The sequence below is a fragment of the Pseudophryne corroboree genome, chromosome 6 (genome assembly GCF_028390025.1).
Source record: "Pseudophryne corroboree isolate aPseCor3 chromosome 6, aPseCor3.hap2, whole genome shotgun sequence".
Classification (NCBI taxonomy): Eukaryota; Metazoa; Chordata; class Amphibia; order Anura; family Myobatrachidae; genus Pseudophryne; species Pseudophryne corroboree.
In genome coordinates this window covers 675,090,834-675,103,279 of record NC_086449.1, presented here as the reverse complement: position 1 = coordinate 675,103,279, position 12,446 = coordinate 675,090,834, and the positions used below count along the sequence as shown (strand labels likewise).

The 12,446-nt window shown below is 45.7% G+C and overlaps 2 pseudogenes; both read left to right on the top strand.

Moving 5' to 3' along the window:
- The first annotated feature begins 211 nt into the window (after positions 1–211).
- LOC134939140 (5S ribosomal RNA) lies at positions 212–330 on the top strand (annotated as a pseudogene).
- Positions 331–10,328: 9,998 nt separating this feature from the next.
- Positions 10,329–10,446, top strand: LOC134937865 (5S ribosomal RNA; annotated as a pseudogene).
- The last annotated feature ends 2,000 nt before the right edge of the window (positions 10,447–12,446 follow it).

Sequence of the window (12,446 nt, the reverse complement as noted above, 5' to 3'; positions counted from 1 at the left end):
CTATAAATTTTCTGTGTGGGGGACTTCTCAAAAAAAGTAAGAAATGTTTCTGCCCTTTTAGGGCCTCCTTTGCATTTATCCAATTTTGGTTTTTCTATCAAGCCGCATCCCTGGCGAATTTGTGTGCATTACAACGTTATCCTTTAGACAATTTTGCTTCAGTTTGTCTAAGCAGTAGCTATTCCCCATGCTGACAGGTATCCACCTGACTTTCTACAGTCATACCATGCTGGACATGCCCGATCTCGTCTGATCTTGGAAGCCAAGCAGCATTGGGCCTGGTTAGTACCAGAAAGGGTGACCCTCTGGGAATACTGGGTACTGTAGTATTAAGGAATATAACTTCTGCTGACCAGTGAATTCCATCCTAAACATTATTGGAGTATATTTACCTAAGCTGACTAGTCCGGTGGGAGTCCGGATTCTTTAAAGCCGGTTTTTCTTGACTCTCTTATGAATATACAGGTGTATATCAATTCATAAGTTGATCGAGATAACAAGAATTTAACGTCCTAGTGGATGCTGGGGACTCCGTAAGGACCATGGGGAATAGACGGGCTCCGCAGGAGACTGGGCACTCTAAAGAAAGATTTAGTACTATCTGGTGTGCTCTGGCTCCTCCCTCTATGCCCCTCCTCCAGACCTCAGTTAGAATCTGTGCCCGGCCAGAGCTGGGTGCTCCTAGTGGGCTCTCCTGAGCTTGCTAGAAAAGAAAGTATTTTGTCAGGTTTTTTATTTTCAGAGAGCTTCTGCTGGCAACAGACTCTGCTACGTAGGACTGAGGGGAGAGACGCAAACCTACTAACTGCGGCTAGTTTGCGCTTCTTAGGCTACTGGACACCATTAGCTCCAGAGGGATCGAACACAGGTACCTAACCTTGATCGTCCGTTCCCGGAGCCGCGCCGCCGTCCCCCTCGCAGAGCCAGAAGTACAGAAGCAGCAGAAGCAAGAAGACATCGAAATCGGCGGCAGAAGACTCCTGTCTTCACTTAAGGTAGCGCACAGCACTGCAGCTGTGCGCCATTGCTCCCACAGCACACCCGCACACTCCAGTCACTGTAGGGTGCAGGGGGGGGGCACCCTGGGCAGCAATTAAGATACCTTTTGGCAAAATTATACATATATACAGTCAGGCACTGTATATGTGTACGAGCCCCCGCCATTATTTTTACACAGAAACGGGACAGAAGCCTGCCGCTGAGGGGGCGGGGCCTTCTTCCTCAGCACTCACAAGCGCCATTTTCTCTCCACAGATCCGCTGAGAGAAGCTCCCCAGGCTCTCCCCTGCAGTAGAAGAGGGTAAAAAGAGAGGTGGGGCACATAAATTTGGCGTAAAAACAATATATACAGCAGCTACTGGGTTAACGCTAAGTTACTGTGTGATTCCTGGGTCATATAGCACTGGGGTGTGTGCTGGCATACTCTCTGTCTCTACAAAGGGCCTTGTGGGGGAACTGTCTTCAAATAGAGCATCCCCTGTGTGTGTGGTGTGTCGGTACGTGTGTGTCGACATGTCTGAGGTAAAAGGCTCCCCTAAGTAGGAGATAGAGCGAATATGTGTGTGAGAGGGTGTCTCTGTCGACAACGCCGACACCTGTTTGGATATGTGCAAGTGCTAAGGTGAATTTATTGCACAAAAGATTAGGGAACAGACAGGAAATCTACCCATGTCTGTCCCTATGTCACAGAGACCTTCAGAGTCTCACAATGCTCACTATCCAAAATAACAAACACTGATATCGACATGGAGTGTGACTCCAGTGTCGACTACGATAATGCAAAGTTACAGCCAAAATGGCAGAAAAGTATTCAATATATGATTATTGTAATAAAAGATGATTTGCATATCACTGATGACTCATCTGTCCCTGACACGAGGGTACACATGTTAAGGGGAAGAAAGCTGAGGTAAATTTCCCTCCTCTCATGAGGAAAAAGAGCGGGAATCTCCAGACAAGAGACTGCAGCTTCCCACAAAGTATTCTCAGGCAGTATCCTTTCCCCAATAGGGCCAGGATGTAATGGGAATCTTCCCCTAAGGTGTCACGTTTGCCCAGAAGGTAGCCCTAGCTATTCTCGGGGATCCTGCAGATAGCGGTACACTACTCAGACCGGCAATTGTGTCAGCATGGGTTTATAGCGCTGTGGCAGCGTGGACAGAGACCCTAGTATACATATAGATATGTATAGGTATATATAGATAAGGATGCTGTCTTAAAAGATATGTATATGTATATATATATATATATATATATATATATATGACATGCCCAAGGAGACAGGTGTATACTGGTTCCTAGAGTAAAAGTTATGTCGATTTCTGCTTGACGTGTCCTGTAGAATATGCAATGGACAGGTGATGCAAACTTAAGATTCTGATATTTTGCCTTATATTCCTGAACAGCCTAGGAAGGCACGGCATTATCAAATGCGGCCTTTCGAATAAAGAAACAAGAAAGTCCGAGGTGCGTCCTTTCTTGCCAGAGGCAGGGGCAGAGAAAAGAAGCTGCACAACACAGCTAGTTCCCAGGAGCAGAAGTCCTCCCCGGCCTCTGCAAAAATCCACCGCATGTCACTGGAGCTCCACAGGCGGAGCTAGGCCGGTGGGAGCACGCTTTTGTAGGTTCAGCCACAAGTGTGTTCACTCCCTATTAGATCCCTGGGCAATAGATGTTGTGTCTCCGGGATACAAGCTGGATTTGGAGAAGATGCCTCCTCACTGCCAGCCCTGCCGGCTTCCCCCTGCGAGATGGTAACAGGGTTAACTGCAATTCACAAGTTGTATTTTCAACAGGTGGTGGTCAAGGTTCCCTTCCTTCGACAAGGAGGGGGATATTATTCCACCAGGTTGTAGTCCCAAAACCGGAAGGTTCGGTCAGACCCATATTGAATTTAAAATCCCTGAACATATACCTGGAAAGGTTCAAGTGCAAGATGAAATCGCTAAGAGCGGTCATTGGAAGCCTAAAAAGGGGGAGATTTTATGGTGTCTCGGGGCAAAAGGGATGCATACCTTCGTGTCCCCATTTATCCACCTAATCAGGCGTACCTCAGAATTGCGGTACAGAATTGTCATTACCAATTTCTGACGTGGCCGGTTGGTCTCCCCACGGCCCTGAGAGTTTTCACCAAAGTGATGGCGGAAATGATGGTGCTCCTGCGGAAGCAAGGTGTCACTATTATCACGTTCTTGGTCAATCTCATAAGAGTGAGATTGAGAGAGCAGTTGCGGTACAGCGTATCACTTTCTCTGGAAGGGTAACGGCAACACGGCTGGATTCTATGTATTCCAGTGTCGCAGTTGGTTCCTACAGCTCATCTGACTCTTCTAGGCATGATCCTAGACACAGACCAGAAAAGGGGTTTATCTCCCGATAGAGAGAGCTCAGGAGCTCGTGACACTGATCAGGAATCTATTGAAACCAAAACAGGTGTCAGTGCATCACTGCACTGGAGTCCTGGGAAGGATGTTGGCATCGTACGAGGCCACTCCCTTCGGCAGGTTCCATGAGAGGACCTTCCAATGGAACTTACGGGACAAGTGGTCCGGATCACATCTTCAGATGCATCGGTAAATCACCCTATCCCCCAGGGCCAGGGTGTCTCTCCTGTGGTGGCTGCAGAGTGCTCACCTTCTCGAAGGTCGCAGTTCCGGCACTCAGGACTGGGTCCTGGTGACCACGGATGCAAGCCTCCGAGGGTGGGGGGCAGTCACTCAAGGAAAACAATTTCTAAGAGCGAAGGTCAAGTCAGGAGACTTGCCTTCACATAAATATCCTGGAATTAAGGGCTATATGCATCGCCCTAAGTCAAGCGGAGACCCTGCTTCGCGACCAACCGGTTCTGATTCAGTCAGACAATGTCACCGCAGTGGCTCATGTAAACCTCCATGGCGGCACAAGGAGCAGGGCGGCGATGGTAGAAGCCACCAGAATTCTTCGCTGGGCGGAGAATCATGTAAGCGCACTGTCAGCAGTGTTCATTCCGGGAGTGGACAACTGGGAAGCAGACTTCCTCAGCAGGCACGACCTCCACCCGGGAGTGTGGGGACTTCATCAAGAAGTCTTCGCGCAGATTGTAGGTTGGTGGGAACTGCCACAGGTGGACATGATGGCATCCCACCTCAACAAAAAGCTACAGAGGTATTGCGCCAGGTCAAGAGACTCTCAGGCGATAGCTGTAGACGCACTGGTGACACCGTGGATGTTCCAGTCGATTTATGTGTTTCCTCTTCTTCCTTTCTTACCCAAGGTGCTGAGAATCGTAAGAAAAAGAGGAGTGAGAACAATACTCATTGTTCCAGATTGGCCAAGAAGGACTTGGTACCCGGAACTGCAAGAAATGCTCACAGAGGACCCATGGCCTCTGCCTCTCAGACAGGACCCTAGAAGTAGGGACATTTTAAATTCCATTCAGGGAGCATCCCTCCACCAATTGGTGAGGGAGCCCACTCGGAAAGACGCTATATTAGACTTAATACTTACAAATGGAGACAGAATATCGGACGTAAAAGTGGGTGAAAACCTGGGATCCAGTGATCATCAAGCAGTATGGTTCAGCATAAAGACAGAGACTGACTCATCCCATACAAAAACAAAGGTGTTGGATTTTAGGAAGGCTGATTTTGTAGGGATGGGAAAATGTGTAAGCGATTCTTTGGTAGAGTGGAGGAACTTGGAAGCCGTACAGGAGAGGTGGGAAACATTAAAATGTGCAATATTAAAGGCAACAGACCTTTGTATCAAAAGTGTTAGGAAAAACACAAGAAAAAGGAAGCCAGTGTGGTTTGTAAAAGAAGTAGCAAATATTGTGAAAGCAAAAAAGATGGCTTTTAGGAAATATAAGCAGACACAAAATAATGAAGACAAAGAGATATATCTTGTTAGACAGAAGGATACTAAGAAGGTAATCAGATGTGCAAAGGCACAAGCTGAGGAGAAAATGGCCCAGTCAGTGGGTAAAGGAGGCAAAACTTTTTTTAGGTATGTAAGCGAAAGGAGAAAAACAAAAGGCGGAATAATAAAACTAAAGACAGACACTGGGAGTCTTGTTGAGGGAGACAATTTAATAGCAGATCATCTTAATAATTATTTTTGCTCAGTATTTACTACTGAAAGAGAGGGGAAGGGGCCACAGTTAAGTTTCAGGGATATTCAGGAACATGACACAAGTACATTTACAGAGGAGAAGGTCCTAACAGAACTCTCAAAGCTGAAAGTGGACAAATCTATGGGGCCAGATGGGATACATCCAAGGATACTAAAAGAACTTAAAGAGGTGCTGGTAGCACCATTGACAGAATTATTCAACCAGTCATTAGCTACAGGAGTAATTCCAGAGGACTGGAAAAGAGCAAACGTAGTCCCACTGCACAAAAGTGGAAGCAAGGAAGAGGCAAACAACTACAGACCAGTGAGTCTTACATCAGTAGTAGGGAAATTGATGGAAACACTCTTAAAAGAAAGAGTTGTAGATTATCTAAAATCCGTCAATTTACAGGATCCCAAACAGCATGGATTCACTGGGGGGAGATCATGTCAAACAAATCTTATTGACTTTTTTGACTGTGTGACTAAAGTGATGGATAAAGGTGGAGCCATGGATATAGCTTATCTAGACTTTAGTAAGGCTTTTGACACTGTTCCACACCGCAGACTGCTAAATAAACTTGAAAGTTTGGGATTGGATATTAGGATTATTGAATGAATAAGATCTTGGTTGAAGGATAGAAAACAGAGAGTTGTGGTAAATGGAGTGCATTCACAGAAGGGAAATGTTACCAGTGGAGTACCCCAGGGATCTGTACTTGGACCAGTGCTTTTTAATATCTTTATTGGTGACATTGCAAATGGCATTAAAGGGAAAGTATGCCTGTTTGCAGATGACACAAAGGTATGCAACAGGGTAGACACACCAGGTGGGGTAACACAAATGGTTGAGTATCTAGGTAGACTAGAGGAATGGTCAAGAGTGTGGCAATTACAGTTTAATGCCAAAAAATGCAAAATCATGCACTTGGGTCTCAAAAATCCAAAGGCTAAATATAGTATTAATGGCACTATACTGGAAACTACTGAGGAGGAAAGGGATCTAGGAGTCACTATTTCAGATGACTTAAAGGCAGGTAAGCAATGTAACAAAGCAATGAGGAAGGCTAGTCAGATGCTTGGCTGCATTGGGAGAGGAATCAGCAGCAGAAAGAAGTAATAATGCCACTGTATAGGTCATTGGTACGGCCTCATCTAGAATACTGTGTTCAATTCTGGAGGCCATATCTTCAAAAGTATATTAATACATTAGAAACTGTACAAAGAAGGGCAACTACAATGGTGCATGGCCTACATCACAAAAACATACCCAGAAAGACTGAGAAATCTCAATATGTATAGTTTGGAGCAGAGAAGGGAAAGGGGGGACATGATAGAAACTTTCAAATATATCAAGGGTTTTAACAAAGTCCAGGAGGGAAACATTCTCCAAATGAAGAGAAGTAATAGGACACGAGGACATGCACTGAGACTGGAGGGGGGGAGGTTCAGGGGAAATTTGCGGAAAATTACTTCACAGAAAGGGTAGTGGACAAGTGGAATAGCCTCCCATCGGAGGTGGTAGAGGCTAAGACAGTAGAGAAATTTAAACATGCATGGGATAGACATAAGGATATCTTTACAAAGACATAAGGATCAATTAAGGTTAGAGATAAAAAAATAAAAAAGGGGGGCAGACTAGATGGGCCAAGTGGTTCTTATCTGCCGACAAATTCTATGTTTCTATGTAACAAGGGCCCTGTCTGTTCCAAGACTTACCGCGGCTGCGTTTGACGGCATGGCGGTTAAACGCCGTCTCCTAGCGGAAAAAGGCATTCCGGATGAAGTTATTCCTACGCTGATAAAGGCGAGGAAGGACGTGACAGCAAAGCATTATCACCGTATATGGCGAAAATATGTTGTTTGGTGTGAGGCCAGGAAGGCCCCTACAGAGGAATTCCAGCTGGGTCGTTTCCTGCACTTCCTACAGTCAGGAGTGACTATGGGCCTAAAATTGGGGTCCATAAAGGTCCAGATTTCGGCCCTATCCATTTTCTTTCAAAAAGAACTGGCTTCACTGCCTGAGGTTCAGACGGTTGTTAAGGGAGTGCTGCATATTCAGCCCCCTTTTGTGCCACCAGTGGCACCTTGGGATCTTAACGTGGTGTTGAGTTTCCTGAAATCCCACTGGTTTCAGCCAATTAAAACCGTGGAGCTAAAGTATCTCACGTGGAAAGTGGTCATGCTGTTGGCCTTAACTTTGGCTAAGCGTATGTCAGAATTGGCGGCTTTGTCATGTAAAAGCCCCTATCTGGTTTTCCATATGGACAGGGATTCCAAGTTGCTTGACGTAGTCCGGGCTTTGAAGATTTATGTAACCAGAACGGCTGGAGTCAGGAAGACTGACTCGCTGTTTATCCTGTATGCATCCAACAAGCTGGGTGCTCCTGCTTCAAAGCAAACTATTGCTCGCTGGATCTGTAACACGATTCAGCAGGCTTATTCTGCGGCTGGGTTGCCGCATCCAAAATCAGTGAAAGCCCATTCCACGAGGAAGGTGGGTTCTTCTTGGGCGGCTGCCCGAGGGGTCTCGGCATTACAGCTTTGCAGCTTTGCCGAGCTGCTACTTGGTCGGGTTCAAACACGTTTGCAAAATTCTACAAGTTTGATACCCTGGCTGAGGAGGCCCATTCGGTGCTGCAGAGTCATCCGCACTCTCCCGCCCGTTTGGAGGCTTTGGTATAATCCCCATGGTCCTTACGGAGTCCCCAGCATCCACTAGGACGTTAGAGAAAATAAGATTTTACTCACCGGTAAATCTATTTCTCGTAGTCCGTAGTGGATGCTGGGCGCCCATCCCAAGTGCGGACTTCTTCTGCAATACTTGTATATAGTTATTGCTTAACTAAGGGTTATTTTATGGTTGCATCAGGTTTATCTGATGCTCTGTTGTTGTTCATACTGTTAACTGGGTAAGTTTATCACAAGTTATGCGGTGTGATTGGTGTGGCTGGTATGAGTCTTACCCTGGATTCCAAAAATCCTTTCCTTGTAATGTCAGCTCCTCCGGGCACAGTTTCCTTAACTGAGGTCTGGAGGAGGGGCATAGAGGGAGGAGCCAGTGCACACCAGATAGTACTAAATCTTTCTTTAGAGTGCCCAGTCTTCTGCGGACCCGTCTATTCCCCATGGTCCTTTACGGAGTCCCCAGCATCCACTACGGACTACAAGAAATAGATTTACCGGTGCGTAAAATCTTATTTTCTATATTTTCGCTCACAGACTAACGTCGAACATTAATACTTGCTCACAACCAGTTGGTGTGCTGTTAAATTTTCTGCCACCTACTTTATATCCAGTGAGTGACATATCACCATATTGTTATTTAATACTTGTTTTAATCCCTTTTTTTGCTGTTATATACAGCAATAGTTTTGTAATTTTATTGTCTTTTCGTCTGTCTAAAGTAATAAAAGTTACGTTTTATTTATATTTGCACATACATTGTACAAGTACTATCATTTCACCAATTAGTCAATCAATAACAGTGTGTCCCAGTGAGACACAAAAGTAGTCCTCTTTTTTTGCTTCTTTGCAAAACAACCCTCCAATACTTAGTCCTGAACTAATGTCCGGGAGCACCGCCAACCCTACTCTACCCTAAAAGCCTTACTGGCAAAGTTGGTAGATTTATGTTGGTTCATTATTATTATTATTATTATTATTATTTTTGCCTCATATGGTATCAAAATTGTATGACATTTATTCATTTATTTTACAATCTGGCCCTGTGCAGATTCCAAAAAAACCCCCACCCATTACTGGTAATTAGCTCAGGAAAGGGCTTAGTTTTGTGGTATTTTGGGTGCTTTAAACAGGGTCATACCAGCAGTGGCTGCTGCCCCAAAGGCTGCAGGGGCGAGCTAGCCAGGACATATGAACATAGGGGGTAATTCCAAGTTGATCGATGCAGGAAATTTTTTAGCAGTTGGGCAAAACCATGAGCACTGCAGGGGGAGCAGATATAACATGTGCAGAGAGAGTTAGATTTGGGTGGGTTATTTTGTTTCTGTGCAGGTAAATATTGGCTGCTTTATTTTTACACTGCAGTTTAGATTGCAGGTTTAACTCACCACACCCAAGTCTATCTCTCTCTGCACATGTTATATTTGCCTCTCCTGCAGTGCACATGGTTTTGCCCAACTGCTAAAAAAAATTCCTGCTGCGATCAACTTGGAATTACCCCCATACTTGTGAAGTTGTACAGAATGTAACATTTGTCCTGGCTTCCTTCCCTAGGAATCAGCAGTCACAGTAAGTGTCCTGCATGAGGACTAGGAATCGGATGTTTATTTTGTTTAATTTATGCTGCCAGTAAATCTCCATTTGTTTAATATACCTGAAAAGCTGTGTGTGACCCATCAGCGGCTGCTGCCTCTGGGTGGGCTAAATTATTGACAGGCTGAGCAGTGTTTTATTTATTTATTATTTATTAACAGTTTCTTATATAGTGCAGCATATTCCGTTGCACTTTACAATTAGAACAGTAATAGAACAAAACTGGATAAAAACAGACATAGAGTTTGGAAGGAGAAAAGTGTTTTGTGTGGAACCGCACTAGTCAAACAATTTTACTGAAGTACCAAAATAATTGTTAACGATGAAATACCAATATGCATACAGTTATTAAGTAAATCTTAAACTACTAACGATTGGCGGTGCTCCCAGGAATTTTGTAGGTTATACTACAATTGGAAAAGGCAGGAGAAAAAGACAAAAAACCCTTGTTTGGGAGCACTCATTTGTTATGATAAGAAAAGTATGTATAGTGAAAAATATTAAAACATAACCTTTAATAAATCCTTGAATAAAATAACTTTTGGACAAGAAATTGGGACTCGTGTATGGTATTAGCTGTTTGTGTAAAAATCTTGTTTAACCTTTTTAGCAAATGAGGTACAAGATAATTGAGAGGTGAAAATATCAGAGGAATGGTGAAGGATATCGAATGGCCTCTTGGGATCCAGGGTATCCAAAGGATCACTGCGCTTGCCTGAATTATGGATATCAATGATAGGACAATATAGGCAAAAATCTGAGTTTAGTCGAGGTAGAACTCAAGAGGAATGTGAAAAGGGTGGAGCAAGGAGTGTGATGGGGTTTCCCTTGGTGAAAGAGGGGGGCGGGGGTTGGGGGGTTCGGTGCCCGAGGGGCACGGGGGCCCACTGCACCTGGTATTCTCAGGAGGTTTCCCGTCCTAGTACTGGCCAGGCCCTTCCTCTCTTTTCCTTCCAATAACGGCCCACTGCCATACTACCCTGAATACGCCCGATCTTGTCTGATCTCGGAAGCTAAGCAGGCATGGCCTGGCCAGTACTAGGACGGGAAACCTCCTGAGAATACCAGGTGCAGTGGGCCCCTGTGCCCCTCGGGCACCGAACCCCCTAAACCCCCCCTCCTCTTTCACCAAGGGAAGCCCCATCACACTCATTGCTCCACCCTTTTCACATTCCTCTTGAGTTCTACCTTGACTAAACTCAGATTTTTGCCTATATTGTCCTATCATTGATATCCATAATTCAGGCAAGCACAGTGATCCTTTGGATACCCTGGATCCCAAGAGACCATTCGGTATCCTTCACCATTCCTCTGATATTTCACCTCTCAATTATCTTGTACCTCATTTGCTAAAAAGGTTAAACAAGATTTTTACACCAACAGCTAATACCATACACGAGTCCCAATTTCTTGTCCAAAAGTTCTTTTATTCAAGGATTTATTAAAGGTTATGTTTTAATATTTTTCACTATACATACTTTTCTTATCATAACAAATGAGTGCTCCCAAACCAGGGTTTTTTGTCTTTTTCTCCTGCCTTTTCCAATTATAGAGGTAGGAAGCAAGCTTACAATCTATGCCATGCTGCGGCGGCTGCTGATTCCTGGGGAAGGAAACCAGGACATATGTTACATACAACTTTACATGTATGTTCATATGTCCTAGCCAGCTACCCCCGGCAGCTTTTGGACGGCACTGCAGCCCAGAGGCAGCAACCACTGCTGGGTCACACACAGCTTTTCTGGTAAATTTAAACAAATGGTGCTTTGCCAGCAGCATAAATAAAACAAAATAAACATCCTAGCCCTCATGCAGGGCACTAACCTATTGCTTGACCACTTACTATACTGGGTAGCTAGTCTGCATCACAAAGTCTCACTTAAAAGTCTCAGGGCGGGATGTACTAAGCTTAGAAAAGTGATAATTTCACTGTGATAAAGTACCAATCAGCTCCTAACTGCCATGTCACAGGCTGGGTTTGAAAAATGACAGTTAGGAGGTGATTGGCTGGCAGTTTATCACAGTGAAATTATCACTTTTCAAGGCTTAGTACATCCCGCGCTCAGTCCTGTTCCTCAGAGGCAAGGCATTTCCTTGCCTTCTCAAAGTTCTCTCTGCCTTTTGCAGGTTTAGACAAGGCCTCCTGGCCTAATCACACTCAAGGCCCACTGGCCTGGCTTCTCAGCAACATAAACCCACTCACAGATATTTGTGGTTTTCCCTTCCTCCTGCAGGCTCAGACACTGGCTTCCTGGAACTCTGGGCTCTTCAACTGCCACTGCAGCCTGGCTGGCTTTCAAAACTGCACTTGGGCTCCATGCACACTTGGCAGCATCTGTTTCCCTTCACTCTGCAGCCATTAGGTGTGGCCATACCTATTTTTTCTGCTGCGGGGTACACTGGGCTCCACAAGGAATGGACAATGGGGTGTAGAGTAGGATCTTGATCCGAAGCACCAACAGGCTCAAAGCTTTGACTGTTCCCAGAATGCATAGTGCCGCCTCCTATATCACCCCGCCTCCCTGCACAGGATCTCCGTTTTGTAGTTGGTGCTGCAGTAGCAGGCAATTAACAGAGGGGCTGCTCCAGGCAGCCCTAAGAAGAGCTTTTTTTCTGAGGAAAAAAGTGAAGACTACAAGGGCAGCAGCAGTGTTACATGTCAGTGGACATTCACGGCTGCAGCTCCGGCTCTCCCCAGCGGCGCTGTACACTCCCGAGCCCTGGTTGCCGGGTAACTACAGCAGGAGGCTCCGTTTTTCTTCTTGTCAGGCATACACGACAGGGGCTGTCCGGGATCGCATGGCCGCGCTTCGGGAGGTGGTAAGTGGGACCCGGTCCTTATCGCGATCCGGCGCGGTCAGTGGGAGGCGGGCCGCGCACTGGCGGTGGACACTGTGGCAGTACAGCCCCTCCCCCAGCCCCAGGGCGCCATTTTCTGCAAATGTTCCTACCCTGGAGCTGCATATCTGTCTCTCCCTCACTCCCTGGCAGTGTCTGCGGCGCCATTATCCCTCAGCTCACTGTTCCTGGGAATGCTTGGGCAAATCCTCCTATGTAAAGCTGCCTGGTTGTCAGTGCAG